This window comes from Malus domestica, chromosome 15, assembly GCF_042453785.1.
Source record: "Malus domestica chromosome 15, GDT2T_hap1".
Lineage (NCBI taxonomy): Eukaryota > Viridiplantae > Streptophyta > Magnoliopsida > Rosales > Rosaceae > Malus > Malus domestica.
In genome coordinates, this window is record NC_091675.1 from 49,233,571 (window position 1) to 49,246,725 (window position 13,155).

Sequence of the window (13,155 nt, forward strand, 5' to 3'; positions counted from 1 at the left end):
TCTGGCCTCTCGGTTGGAGACGGTAAGAAAAATGGTCTGACACTGTTCATTAAAATATTAATTTCTTGGAGTGCTATAGGGCCAAAGAGAGCCCTCTGGCCCTCTTTCCACCGGCTGAATCTCAGAAGAATCGAGAGTTATAAGTTTAGCACAAAGTTTCGAACTTTTGAAATCGTGTTTTTAAATTGAAGAATGCATAAGTAGTAAAACTCACAAATCATGGGGTTGGTAGAACCCAAGGTAGGATAAACCCTTAGTCTAAAGAGAAAAGTAAAAAGTTGCATTAAGTCATAGCTAAACGCCTTTGGGATGCAAGTAAAACGCGCACAAGGGTATGACCAGCCCAAGATAGATGCCTTGTTAAAATCTCATCATGTAGCAAAAACCAAGTGGGAAAAATACTCCTAATCTAAGGGAAAAAGTGTACATTAAGGTCAAGTGAATATACTTTTGGATACTTCCTCTAAGTTTGACAAAATTTCCAAATAAGAACTATATAAGCATTGCAAATGGGATAGTTTCGCATACGGAAAATTCCTGAATAAGCTTCTGGAAAGTCGACTTCGTGAGGTCGACAAAGTTGTCTAGAGACAGGATTTGCTTGACTTCTTTTGATGCTTTGCAGATGTGAAAAGAAGGCAATATGCTTGGTGTTGACTTTGTTGATGTATCGTGTCTTAGTCTGGTCGATACATGCGACATTGTTTCCAGGAATTGTAGTTGGAACTCAGCTATGGATGAAAAACCGCAGGTACTTCGAGTATTTTCAATATGAGCTCTCAACCATATCTCTCATGTGTGGCGTAGAGAGGTGCAGTAAGCTTGCAACAATTCGAAGGTTTCGCAACTAAGGTCTATATCATGGACCTCCAAGATATTGACGGTATCCCTAACGATAAAAACATAACCATTTAGGAATGTGCCTCCGAGATTTATACATAGCTATGCTTTGTCTTTGAGTTTAAAACCTCTCTCAGATTGATTCGGATGCATTGTTCTTTTGAAAGGATTGAATTGTTTCGCTGTAATCTCTTCACTGGAATGAATGCTTTTCCGCGTCAACTTTGGAATGTAAAGCCATTAATTTGATCATATCGAGCATGAAAAGAGCGTACGTATAGGGGAAAACTGATGCTTTTTAAGGTTTAGAAAGTTGCATACAGTAATCGGGAACACAACCAAAAAAACAGAAAGCCGAATGGCACTTTTTTTACACAAGGTGGTGAGTTTATTGATAGCAATTTATACATTAACTTTGGGATATCAATCAGTTCACAAGCAATATATATATATATATTTATAAATATATATAAAGGTTCATTATTTCATTTCATTTTCATCAATCACAGCTTCCTGATAAAAAATTTGGACCCGCTGCAAGAATTTCATCCGTCAGCTTGTTATCCTTTCCGATCTTTTGATTTGTGAACACCTCAATGTTCTTCTTGAACAGACCACCCAGATGAAGTAGTGTGTCTTTGTAGGTTTTCTTGTCTGACCACTGCCGTTGAAATATTCACGCAGACCTAGTCAATACAAATGAAAAAATGCATGCCAAAATTTAAACAGCAATAGAATATGTAGACAAAAAAAAAGAGCAACTTACGGTGTTTATTGGGTCCAGAATTTCTGAAGGTACACCCTCAATATCAGCAGGAATCTCAAGACCGAATATTTCAGTCTTTGTGTAGGTTGCATTCAAAAGGGCCCCTGAGTGGATTGCATTGATAATCTTCCTGGTGTAAGCTAATTTGATACGGTTACCTGTTCCGTACCTGCAAAAGAACTAACGGCTGATTTGGTATTGCTGTGCTATGAGAATAAGCGGCTGTGCTGTGAGAATAAACGGCTGTGAAATAAATCAGCAGAGTGTATGGTAAACTTTTTTGTAAAAGTGCTTTTGAAAAAAAAAAACAGTTTGATAGTAGGTCTTTTCATTAAAGGAGCACTGCAGCTCCGTGTGCTTTGAAAAAAAGCCAGTTTTCCAAAGCTGCAAATAGCAGCTTCAGCTTTTTCCTTTGATTTCAACTTATTCTCACAGCAGCTTCCAAAATAAGCCATTTTTTTCAGTTTACCAAACACCTAAAACCCTCACAGCTTTTTTTCATGGGTGTTTTTTTTTAAGCACTTCACTCCCAAACCACCCCTAAATGTTATATAATCAAGGCGCACTGACTAGCTCTTGGTCTAGTTTTATTTCTCTTTCCAAAGCCGAACGAGCATCAACAAATGCATCAACTGATTTCTGTTTCTATAGATTTTATACCTTCCTGCAGACCAGCCTGTGTTAACAAGCCACCCTGTGGCCCCGTGCTTCTGCATCTTTTCAGCCAACATTGCTGCATACCTTGTCGGATGCATCATTATAAACGCTGCACCGAAGCATGCTGAGAATGTAGCTTGTGGCTCCTTAATAGCATCTTCTGTTCCAGCTACCTATTTTTTCATTCGAAGTTCCATCAACAAAATCCAATGCATGCACTTCTACAAACTGGAAAGAAGATCAAATGAATACCAAAGCAGTGTAACCGCTGATGAAATGATACATAGTTTGAGCCAAGCTCAGCTTGCTCACTGGTGGAAGCACACCAAATGCATCACATGCCAGGAGAATGACATTTTTCGGATGGGGACCAACACACGGTATTTTAGCATTCGGTATATACTCTATCGGATATGCTGCCCGGGTGTTTTCTGTAACAATGTTTGCCAAGGTCAAACCAAAAATCAGCAGGACACAATAAATAGTTGTAAAGACCAAGCAAATGTTCTTTATATGGACTATGATTCATATCATTCTCTGTAACATCTTATTCACTTGCTACTACTTGTGCTACATGGACCTAAAATAAGAATTAACGAACAACTCACAGCAACTTTTTCAAAGTTCTCAAAATGATAGTTTGCTTAAACCGAAATTAGTCAGTTAGACTTACCAGTAACAGATTTCTCTGAGTAATCAACTTCTCGATTATGGTCATCGAGCACAACATTCTCCAAAACTGCCATACACATGCAAACATATTTGATAAGAATTTGAAATATCACTCCAATCATGACACAGAACATAAACATTTCACGCTAACTGTCATTTTTAAAGTAGAATGTTCAATTATGATGTTAAGTACCAGTCCCAAATTTGATAGCATTCCAAATATCTGGTTCCTTGCCCCTTGACAAATCAATGCACTTGGCATAGCAACCACCTTCAATGTTTGACACCCCATTGTTGCTCCAGCAGTGCTCATCATCTCCAATTAGATACCGATTATGATCCGTAGACAGAGTCGTCTTCCCAGTGCCTGCAACAAACATCCCAGGATCAGTTACACAAACATGAAAGAAATTGAAACACAAAAGATTGATTTATCCGTCACCAATTGATCATTGCACACACTGTTATGGTAGTGCAATAAAACTGTACCAGATAAGCCAAAGAAAAGGGCAACATCGCCGTCTTTCCCCATATTGCATCCAGAGTGGAGGGAGAGAATTTGACGCTTAGGCATGAGATAGTGCATGACACTGAACAGGCCTTTCTTCATTTCCCCAGCATACTGGGTTCCAAGGATGACCATTTCCCTCCTAGAGAGATTGAGGTCTACGCTTGTAGAGGATGTCATGTAGTGAGTGTAACGGTTACATGGAAACTGCCCGGCATTGTATATTGTGAAGTCTGGAGTACCGAAATCCTCCAGCTCTTCAGGAGTTGGGCGGATGCACCTGTCATCCAGCCAGTTATCGTTTCAACACTACGCAAGTGTAATATGTTGCTGCATTCAGCATTATGCACTTAATAATCTAGGCATATCAGCTTAATTACTTACATGTTATGCATAAACAAGGAGTGGTAAGCTCTGGCAGATACAATCCGAACTTTGATTCGGTGTTCTGGATCCCAGTTAAGAAACTGATCATTCACAAAAACCTGAAATGCAGATTTACCATAACACCAGTCACTATTAAGTATTGCAGAGTGTACAAATTGGAAGAAGCAAAGAGATTAGGAAAATTATCAAAATTAGATTCATATGTTTAATTTGCTTCTCTCTGTCTTGCAAGTAAACCTGTGAAAATCAGCTCGTTTCTTGAACTATTGTTCTATAGCTGTTTGTAGCTGTTACAACTTTCCTAGTGCAAAAGACCATCTTGTTGCAGACCAATTTTAACAAAACTTCTTGGGTGCACGTCAGACAACTAATTTACTGCTATAAGATAAATAGATTGATAACATCACGTAGATAAGAGACAAAATTACTCAGTCAAGCAATTGTCAACAGTATAGTTAACATGTTTGCACAACGAGTTTGATGGTACTGATCATGACTCATGAGAACATCTACGATTGCCTTATTGAATTTTTACATGACAGGAGCACTGCAACACTCATTAGGGAAAAGACCAGGTCCACAATTAAAGACTGGTCAAGACCAAAACCAACTAAAATAGTTTGGTCTACTGTTTGTTTTAAATATCATGTAGAATGAAGTCAGAATTGGATCCACTCCGGACCTTAATGTCCAGAGCCTAAGGATCCACAAATCTGGGTCACACAAATTAAATTTGGTGGTTCCCATTAACTTATTCTATTGGCCTACCTTACACAAAACCAACAACTCCAATTTCTTTTCCACACAAATGTGTGGCCCAAATTTATAGATCCCTAGGCTCCAGACACCCAATTCCCACAAAGCCCATTTCATGGAAAAGAAATAAAAGCAAAGAACGTCCGACTGAGAGGATATCATTTTTTAGCATCCAGTGCATCATCATATACACCAGATATTATATATGCATATTGTTAATGGGCGACAAATATAATATTTGCACATCCCTTGGATTGAGGAAATGGAGAACAAGAGGATAAGCATACAAGCAATCTAATTTGCAAACAGTCACTGCCAGCTGATTAACATGTTTGCTGCATGATTTTCGGACCCCATGTGTTAAGCAAAAGTGTTTAAGATATAAAGGGCTAGTTTACACTGCTTTTGTAAGTGTCAAAAGTGTTTTTAGATGATTAGAAGCATTTTTTATCGTGCATGATAGGAACCTTAAAAGTGTTGGTAGATAAAATAAACATTTTCTAGTGTTTTTTTAACATTAGAAATCATGTTTGAGTGTGATTTCATTTCATTATGCTTTTAACAAAAGTACTTTAGTAGTGCTTTTCACAAAAGCATTTTCATACAAGCTTGTGTTACCAAAATTTGAAAGTAAACAAACAAGCTGTAGAATCAATCAGAACATGAATATGACGATTTACCAATCATAAAAAACAAATTAAGAAGAGTAATGATCAACATATGGGTGAGCCCCTTTACTAAAGAGAAATAATACCTTGTCCAAGGAATCAAGTAATCTACAGCTCTTTCTCTGTTCACTAAGAAAGTATGCTCGTCCATTTCAATGTTGGGTGAGCCCCTAATTAATTAAGCAAAACAAATTGTCAATCGATTGGGTAATTAAGATTAATCAAATATGTTAATTAGATGCAAATAAATTAAGTGGCCGTAGCATGCGCATTACGGAGAAGAAGCACGCAAGCACTTACTTTCCCCACCAAAGCTCGTTTTCAGTTTCTTCATCTTTGACGACTCGTTTGTCTCTCGGAGAACGGCCAGTTTTTGCCCCAGATAATGTGGCCAACGCACCCGATGCTGTTACAAACGAACCTTTCTCATACTTTATAGCTTGCTCATACAGTTCTGTAGGTACGTACATATATATACAGAGAATAAGTTCGTTTATAACAACATAAGATTATATATATATATATATATATATATATATATATATATATATATATATATATATGATCAACTCATGCAGATATTGATGTAGCCCCAATTGCCAATCAATTGCGCCCAAAGAATAATTACAAAGCAGTTGTCTATAATGAAGATTTTCCACCCTACGAACGTGTATTGCATAGTAATATGGTAGAATATCTCATCTATAGATCTACTAAGAAAATGATAATACGTGCATATCGGACAAGGTACCGCGCGTATATTTTCTTTTAATCTTATTATAATTAATGTTAATATACTATGTAATATCTATACTATTACTAAGAAAAGAGGCCAGTGTAGAGCAATATATTGTCAGATATCCATATATCTATTTTACTTCTTACACACCTCTCTTAATTTTCGGTCACCAGATTTAATGAATTAAAGAAGATCAATACAAAAAATTAACAATGATGTGCATAAGTAAAAATGAATGTGTGATTAACATTGTCTTATATATTGTCAAATTTAATTGTTAAGAAAAATAAAAACTTTCCGGGCCAGCGTCGAACAAATGTCAAATGTTAACTGTAATACTCGTAACAACTAGATTAATGGACTTTGAACTAAGGGATCATATGGTAATATCAACTAATACTATATGATCCAGCATCTCGTTGGAGTCTAATATCATGATTATTTTGACAAGTTATAAACGCCCATATAACGTCTGCTTTCCGCCTGTATCATCAATTAGTATTATGACCAATTGTTATTTTATAGATATCACGAGATTTCTTGTTGGACCAAAAATAGTTATTATTTCTCTCATATTATATAACACTAAAAATAGGACATATCAACATAGTCATCTACCCTTATTTTAACACGTTGAATGATACACCGTATTATAATACGTAAAATAATACATCACGTAATTTGTATTCTTGGAGCCCAAAAAAATATAGTAGATTTGATCACCTAATATGATCCTTTCCAATCTATGATTATTACTATATCAACTTTATGGAAAGGGATCCTCTCCGGATCCCTTCCACTAAGTCCTCCCCATCAAACAATTATGATCCTTGAAATTTGATCTAACGACTAAAATTATTATAACTTTTAAAGTGAACCCATGTTTATAGCCATTAGATCAAATTTCAACGGCCTAGATTAGTTGATGAGGATGACTTGGTGGAAGGGATCCGGAGAGAATCCCCTTCCCAACTTTATAAGGAAAATGCTTGAAAGATTATGATCTTAAACGATATTTTAAAGGAAAACTAATAAAAATGGCTTGAAAACTTTGAGTTTTAATGATAAGGACAAAATAAAGGGTAAAGTGAATAGTACCAGGATTGACTTTTTAGTGTAAAAATGTGGTTTTTCGTTAGAGTGAACAGTACCAGGTGCTTTTTATTAAAGTTCTCATATTTTAAAGATCACATGATATGTTAGATTTATAAAATATATTTAAATAGATCTTAGTATTACTTATTATAATATAAGTAGGGATCGTAAACTGAATTACCAGCAGGAGAGAGATTGTAGAGGATATGAGTAAACTTGAGGGCACTATCACTGACGCCAAAGAGAGAAGGGTCGTAAAGATGATGCTCAACATGCGTCGCCTTCTGCCCATCTGACTTCCTGGCAGGGTCCCCCTTCACCACTTTGGGTCCCGTCTCCCTCGTCAGCGACGCCAATGAGGGGTCCCGTCTCCCTCGTCAGCGACGCCAATGAGGCACTGTCACAGACACCCACGGTGCATTCCATCACCATTCAGTAACAAATAAACATTATTAAAACACAAAAACGCATCGTTGCCGACAGAACTCAGAACTGCATGACTAATTTACACGCGTACGTACCTGATGGACTGGAGCTGCTGCTTGTGGCGATCCTCTTCAGACATGGTGGCGGCAAAAGCCCCCTGCGATCCGGTGATGGGCGTGGTAGGCTGCGACTTCTTCTTCTGAAGAGAGTGAATCTCGTCGATCGTCTTGGCCTTCACCGGTATTGTGCTGTCGTCGTGGCAAACCTCCGACGCGGTCTTCTCATGCTGGGTTTGGATTTTCGGCAGTCCATGGCGTCCCATACTTCCAGTCCTTGAATAGCTAAACACTCCATTTTCTGCCCTATTATTCTGAGCCATATTTGTTTATTTTTTCCCTGCAAAACATAACAAATATATTGGGCTAAATTATTGAGCAGTCCAAATGATAATAAGTTTTTTTCTTTCGAAGAGTGATTATCACTGGATACCAAGTTACAGTAACTAGTTAAGACTATCGACCAAATATCGACCAAGTACCGAGTATGGTACTTAGTAAAGTTGATCAAAATTGGGCAAATAATACTGTAAATTGGTATTCGTTACTACCTTTTCCTTTGCATGTAAAGGATGCAACAAAGAAAGAGAAATTCGAACCAGAAACTGGGAGTGAGACCAGTCACCAAGAAAGCCTGCACGTTTCAAGGGGAGGATGAAAGAGAGAGTTTTAGAATTTGATACGAGAGATCACTTGACAACGATCCATATAAAAAGGCTTTGAGTAGTCCCGGGATTCAAGCTATATGCATTAACTAGGGTTAGTTTAAGTAATCATCGTTGGTGACAGTTGCATATAAATAGAATAAGAATTGGGAAGAAGAAATTTCCAAGGTGGAAAATAAATGTGAAACGCTTTTCAATAAGGATGATCAGGTCAAGTTGTCCCAAAACGGGGACGCGTTTGTTGGATAAGAACGTAACTTAAAATGTTAGCCCACTAGTTATTGTAATGGGTTAAGATAAGGATATGTTCAGGATTTGATTTTAACTTGTATTTAAGGTGTCATTTAGTAATATTTTTCTTTATTTATAAGTGAGAGATCTTAAATTTGATTCTCGTCAAAGACAAATTTGAATCAATTATTATAGTTAGCTCAGTGTGAAGCTTAGGCACCCCTCACTCTTAGTCTAGATAATATCGCTTGTTAGAAAAAAAAAACAAAAACTTGTATTTAAGGTGTTAATTGTTTGTAACTCAATTGTTTATGAGAATTTATCATTGCAACAAGTTTGAGTCTCCCCCCTCCCTCAATAGCGCTTGAATAAGAATAATTAAAAAAAAAAAAAAAAAAACTTGTATCCAAGGTAAAATCTTGAATATCACGTCTATTATTCGATTCCTTCCGATCATAAGAAAATAGTATCTTGTTAAATATCTTTATTTGAATATCATGTCTATTATTCGATTCCTTCATGACATCTCAAGAGAGTTGATTTGCAATTAAGTAGAAGTTTGAAGGTAGAGGTGAATTATTTATCATTTTTAAGAGGATTAGAGTCAATTCTCACCAAAGGCGAATTTGAACTACATTATTGCTAGCCCATTGTGAGGATCAGCCTACCCCCTCCTCCTTAGTGTAGATAATATCATTCGTTAGAAAAAAGATTTGGATATGAAGAAAATTTATGTTAGGGGACATTTAGGTAGAGGTGGACTTAGACTTTGAGAAAGTCCTCTTGTCTCCCTTGGTGCGGATTCGTACCAAGTCCTAGGATATCTCAAAAGATATAGCTTGTTTTAGGAAATACCCTGGTAACATCAACAGCTTGAAGATAGCATGATTGATCAAGATAATGACTTGCTCAAATGAAGCATCGTGTGGAAGCTAGAAGATTATTAGTTTAACATGAGAGATAAGGGATTTGCATGGTTGCATGGCATTCTTGACTAGATAATCTGGGCTTTCCTATGGTGATAGTAAGGCTTCTAATGGTTGAGATGTTTAATGGAAGACTGGGAATTTCTAAGGTTGCATAGATGGTGATGCTTGAGGGTTGGAGTACGCTTCTGGGCTAACTAGAACTCTCTGGGCTTATTTCCTAGGTTGTTCACTCTTCCTGCGTTTCTCTTATCTCTTTGTGTTTCTCCATGTGTTATAACCTCCTTCCTTTTTCGTAATGGCTTCTCCCCCTTTATGTAAGTGAAGGGTTCTTCTCTAGGCTTTAATGGAACCTCTCTTTGTGGCTTGGTCTTCCCTTTCTTTCTCCCTAGGTCTCCTATTATTCCTCTTTTGGTGTAAGATAGCTACACTGTTAAGACTTGCAGTTTGCTTCTTCCCAAGATGCGCCTTTTTTAAGGTAGCCTTCTGCGGGCGCTAATTCTGGTAGCGCGCTTCACGACTTTCGCGTGTTGGTTGTCTATGCAGGCTGGGAAGGGAAAGTCAGAATTAAAAGCTTGACTCGCTAGGTTTAGCATGCATTTAATGCATGAATCTAGTTTAGTTCTAACTAAGGGGGTTGGCTTGCTAGGGAAAGGGATAAACTAAGCTAGTTCTTTTTCAACGTTGCCTACATGAAATACAGAAGGTATGGGCTTGGATCTTTGGGCCCTTAAGCAGCCTAAAGTCTTCCATGACCCCGATTCCATGTAGGCCCGATAATCTTCCATAACCATCCACACCACAATCTACTTGGCAAGCCCCGAATAAGTGACTTGGGCTTAGCATGAATAATGACTAAGGAAGCATGGCATGATGAATAGGCATGAGCATGGCATGAATATCCAGCTTAATCACCAAGGCATGGCATGTTTGTAAATATATTCCTCGTTAACCTCGCGCCTTGGCATGAGATATCTTAAGTGAGCTAAATAATCAACCCTAGACCCAAGCAGTTTTTTTTTTCTTCTGAACGTGGGCTTCCTAATAGGACTCATCTTCTTCCCACGTGGCAACAGATAAATCCATGTCGTTGTGCTCTCTTGCTTCCCTTGCATATCCAATCATATGGAGAAACTCTGGGTATTCCCCTGTCTCCACTTGGTAACCGTTACAAATTGCTATTCTCCCTAGGACGAATATTTAATTTGTCATTGCTTTTCCTCACCTGCTTTAAGTCTCCTTCATTCTTCAAATTTTTCATAACTGTTTTTCTTTCCAAATTCTTCTCTGCTTTCTGCGTTGGGTTGTGTCCTCCCGTTCATACTTTTTCGAGTTCTGTGACAAGGCTTTGTTCATGTAAGGAAATTTTTCCCTTAACCCTCTTTCGAATATTTTTTCATCTCATTTTTGTCTTTTGTGTTTGCCATGATGATGAAATTAGGCATGCTTCTTTCCTTTTTTGATTATGTGTTTCAAAGATTCTAGGGTTTCAGTATGGACGCACAAGGGGTGGGTGCAGGTTTTTCCTTCGGGAAATCGAACTCCACTCCTTGGGTAGTCTTGCTGCTTCAAAATCTAAAGAGTTTGCTTTCTGTGATTTCCTTCTTGCTTTTCATGTTCATTGTGCAATTGTCGTTAAGCTTAGCTTTCTTGAGTGAGATCGATCGATTAATTATGTTTACACCATACTTAGGGCCTCCGTATTTAGACCTCGTATAAATACTCGGGGGACTCAAATGTAATTATGTAATAAAGAAAGGGTCAAATATGTAATAAGTGAGGAGCCTTTATTCTATAAAAGGGACTCCTCACCCTCATAGTTGGAGGAGGCTCTCATATTCAGAAGAGGCCTCTTCACCCCTAGAGGCCTCACTCTCACCACACAAACTCCCTCACGTTCAGAGAGCCTCATTATCACATTACAGAGGTTTTCTCCTTCACAATCTTCTTAGAGAAATACAATAATCAGTGTGGACGTAGCCCAAACATTGGGTTGAACCACGATACATCTTGTGTCATTTACTTTCTTGTAGATTCACGGTCGGATTTACGTTGTTCCAAGACCCCTTCAGTTTTGAGCATCAACATTTGGCGCCATCTGTGGGAATCAATACGAAAAGTGATGTTGGTTCTCTCTCAATTTTTCACCTCCGCTGTGAATCTGCAAAATCCTAACAAGCCAAAAGTAGAAAATATGAGAACCAAAACTCTGAAGGTCTCCTCCACCCTGCTCTGCTTCTTCTTTCTCAGTTGCCACCACCTACTCCGACATGCACAAGCTCAAGTTCCGAGCACAGAAGGATACACCTGCTCAGCCACAGCCAACCAAACAGTCATGTTCGTCGGCTGTCAGTCCCACTCAGGTTTAGAGTCCCAAGGTCTTCTCGGGTCGGATCGACGACCTCCAGTAGTCCCCCAGCATATTGCACCCAGTAAAGGTCTCAGTAAGTGGCGGTTCATCTAATGAACTTCCACTGGCACTAATAGGTGTACACTCACTGAACAGCGAAGTAGCAGAATGACCCAGTGGAGAAATCGGATCTTGATTTTCTTCCCATTCTGTCTCACAAATGTTCAAATTGGAACCTTTAGCCACATCGCCAGGAGTAACACTAGATGAATTTGAACTCTTCTCAGATGAATGATTCTTCGCACTACTAAGAGCTTTTGAATCGTGGAGTAAAGCATCTAGCAGGCTACTGTTACGTGGTGAAGTGAAATCTGGCTCAAATGTACCAACCTGTGGGGGTGATTGGATAAAAGCATCAATTGATTCGAGTAAGGACGGCGGAGGAGAAGTGCTCCAGCTACTTAAATCAATTTCTGGATATTAGAGTGAAGGGAGCTCCAGCTTCACGGTCCCGGATGTGGGCTTAGAAGCAGAAGAATTGCCATTTGAAAGGGAATGGCTACCCTGAATTACACCAAAAGACAGAGGACTCTTGGTGGTAGGATCAGGATCATGACGAAAAGGCAACCCAAACGTTCGAGCAACTTTATCACAAGTATCATTTTGAAATTGATCAAACTGGGGGAAACCGTTTTTTAAACTACCACCAAAAGTAGAGAATAAAGTTGTTGATTCTCGAAGACGTTTTTGGCGATGCATTGTTGGTGGCATAAAACCACAATATGGAGCAGAACCAAGTCTTTTCATCAGCATGCCACCAGGAGAGATATCAGGGAGGTCAGGAACATAATGCAAGACACAACCGTTTCCTTTTAAACTGTCAAATACAACATCAGGTATCTCAAAACTGTTAGCTTGCATATAATCATGCTGCACTCTGTCCACACCATTAATTCCACCGCTTGATTGGCCTTGTTGACTCTCCTGAAATGCTTGCAAACACACCTCGAGTGGATAAAGTGGTAAGCCAGCCCTCTGGCACCGCTTAATTCTAGTATTCTAGTAATTTTATGTCAGTCCCACTCAGTTTCAGAGTCCCAAGGTCTTCTCGGGTCGGATAGATGACTTCCAGTCCTCTCGGGTCGGATCGACGACTAGCGGCCGTGTCATTGACAGAAAATTCGACAACTTGTCGTCTCGTGCTTCATTCTCTTCATTCTCCGTCTCTAGAAGGCAGAATGTGGCTTTAAGGAGGACACGGTTTCCCAGGATCTATGCCATGGCCAAGGAATTGCACTTCAACAAGGATGGCTCCGCCATCAAGAAACTACAGATTGGTGTCAACAAGCTCGTTGACCTTGTTGAGGGCGGTCTTGTTCTACCACGGCGTCACGAATTACAGAGTTTCAATCT

The 13,155-nt window shown here is 38.8% G+C and overlaps 2 pseudogenes; both read right to left on the reverse strand.

Moving 5' to 3' along the window:
• Positions 1-1,195: 1,195 nt before the first annotated feature.
• LOC103416266 (phosphoenolpyruvate carboxykinase (ATP) 1-like) lies at positions 1,196-8,248 on the reverse strand (annotated as a pseudogene).
• Positions 8,249-11,805: 3,557 nt separating this feature from the next.
• Positions 11,806-12,804, reverse strand: LOC103416265 (transcription factor GAMYB-like; annotated as a pseudogene).
• Positions 12,805-13,155: the final 351 nt, after the last annotated feature.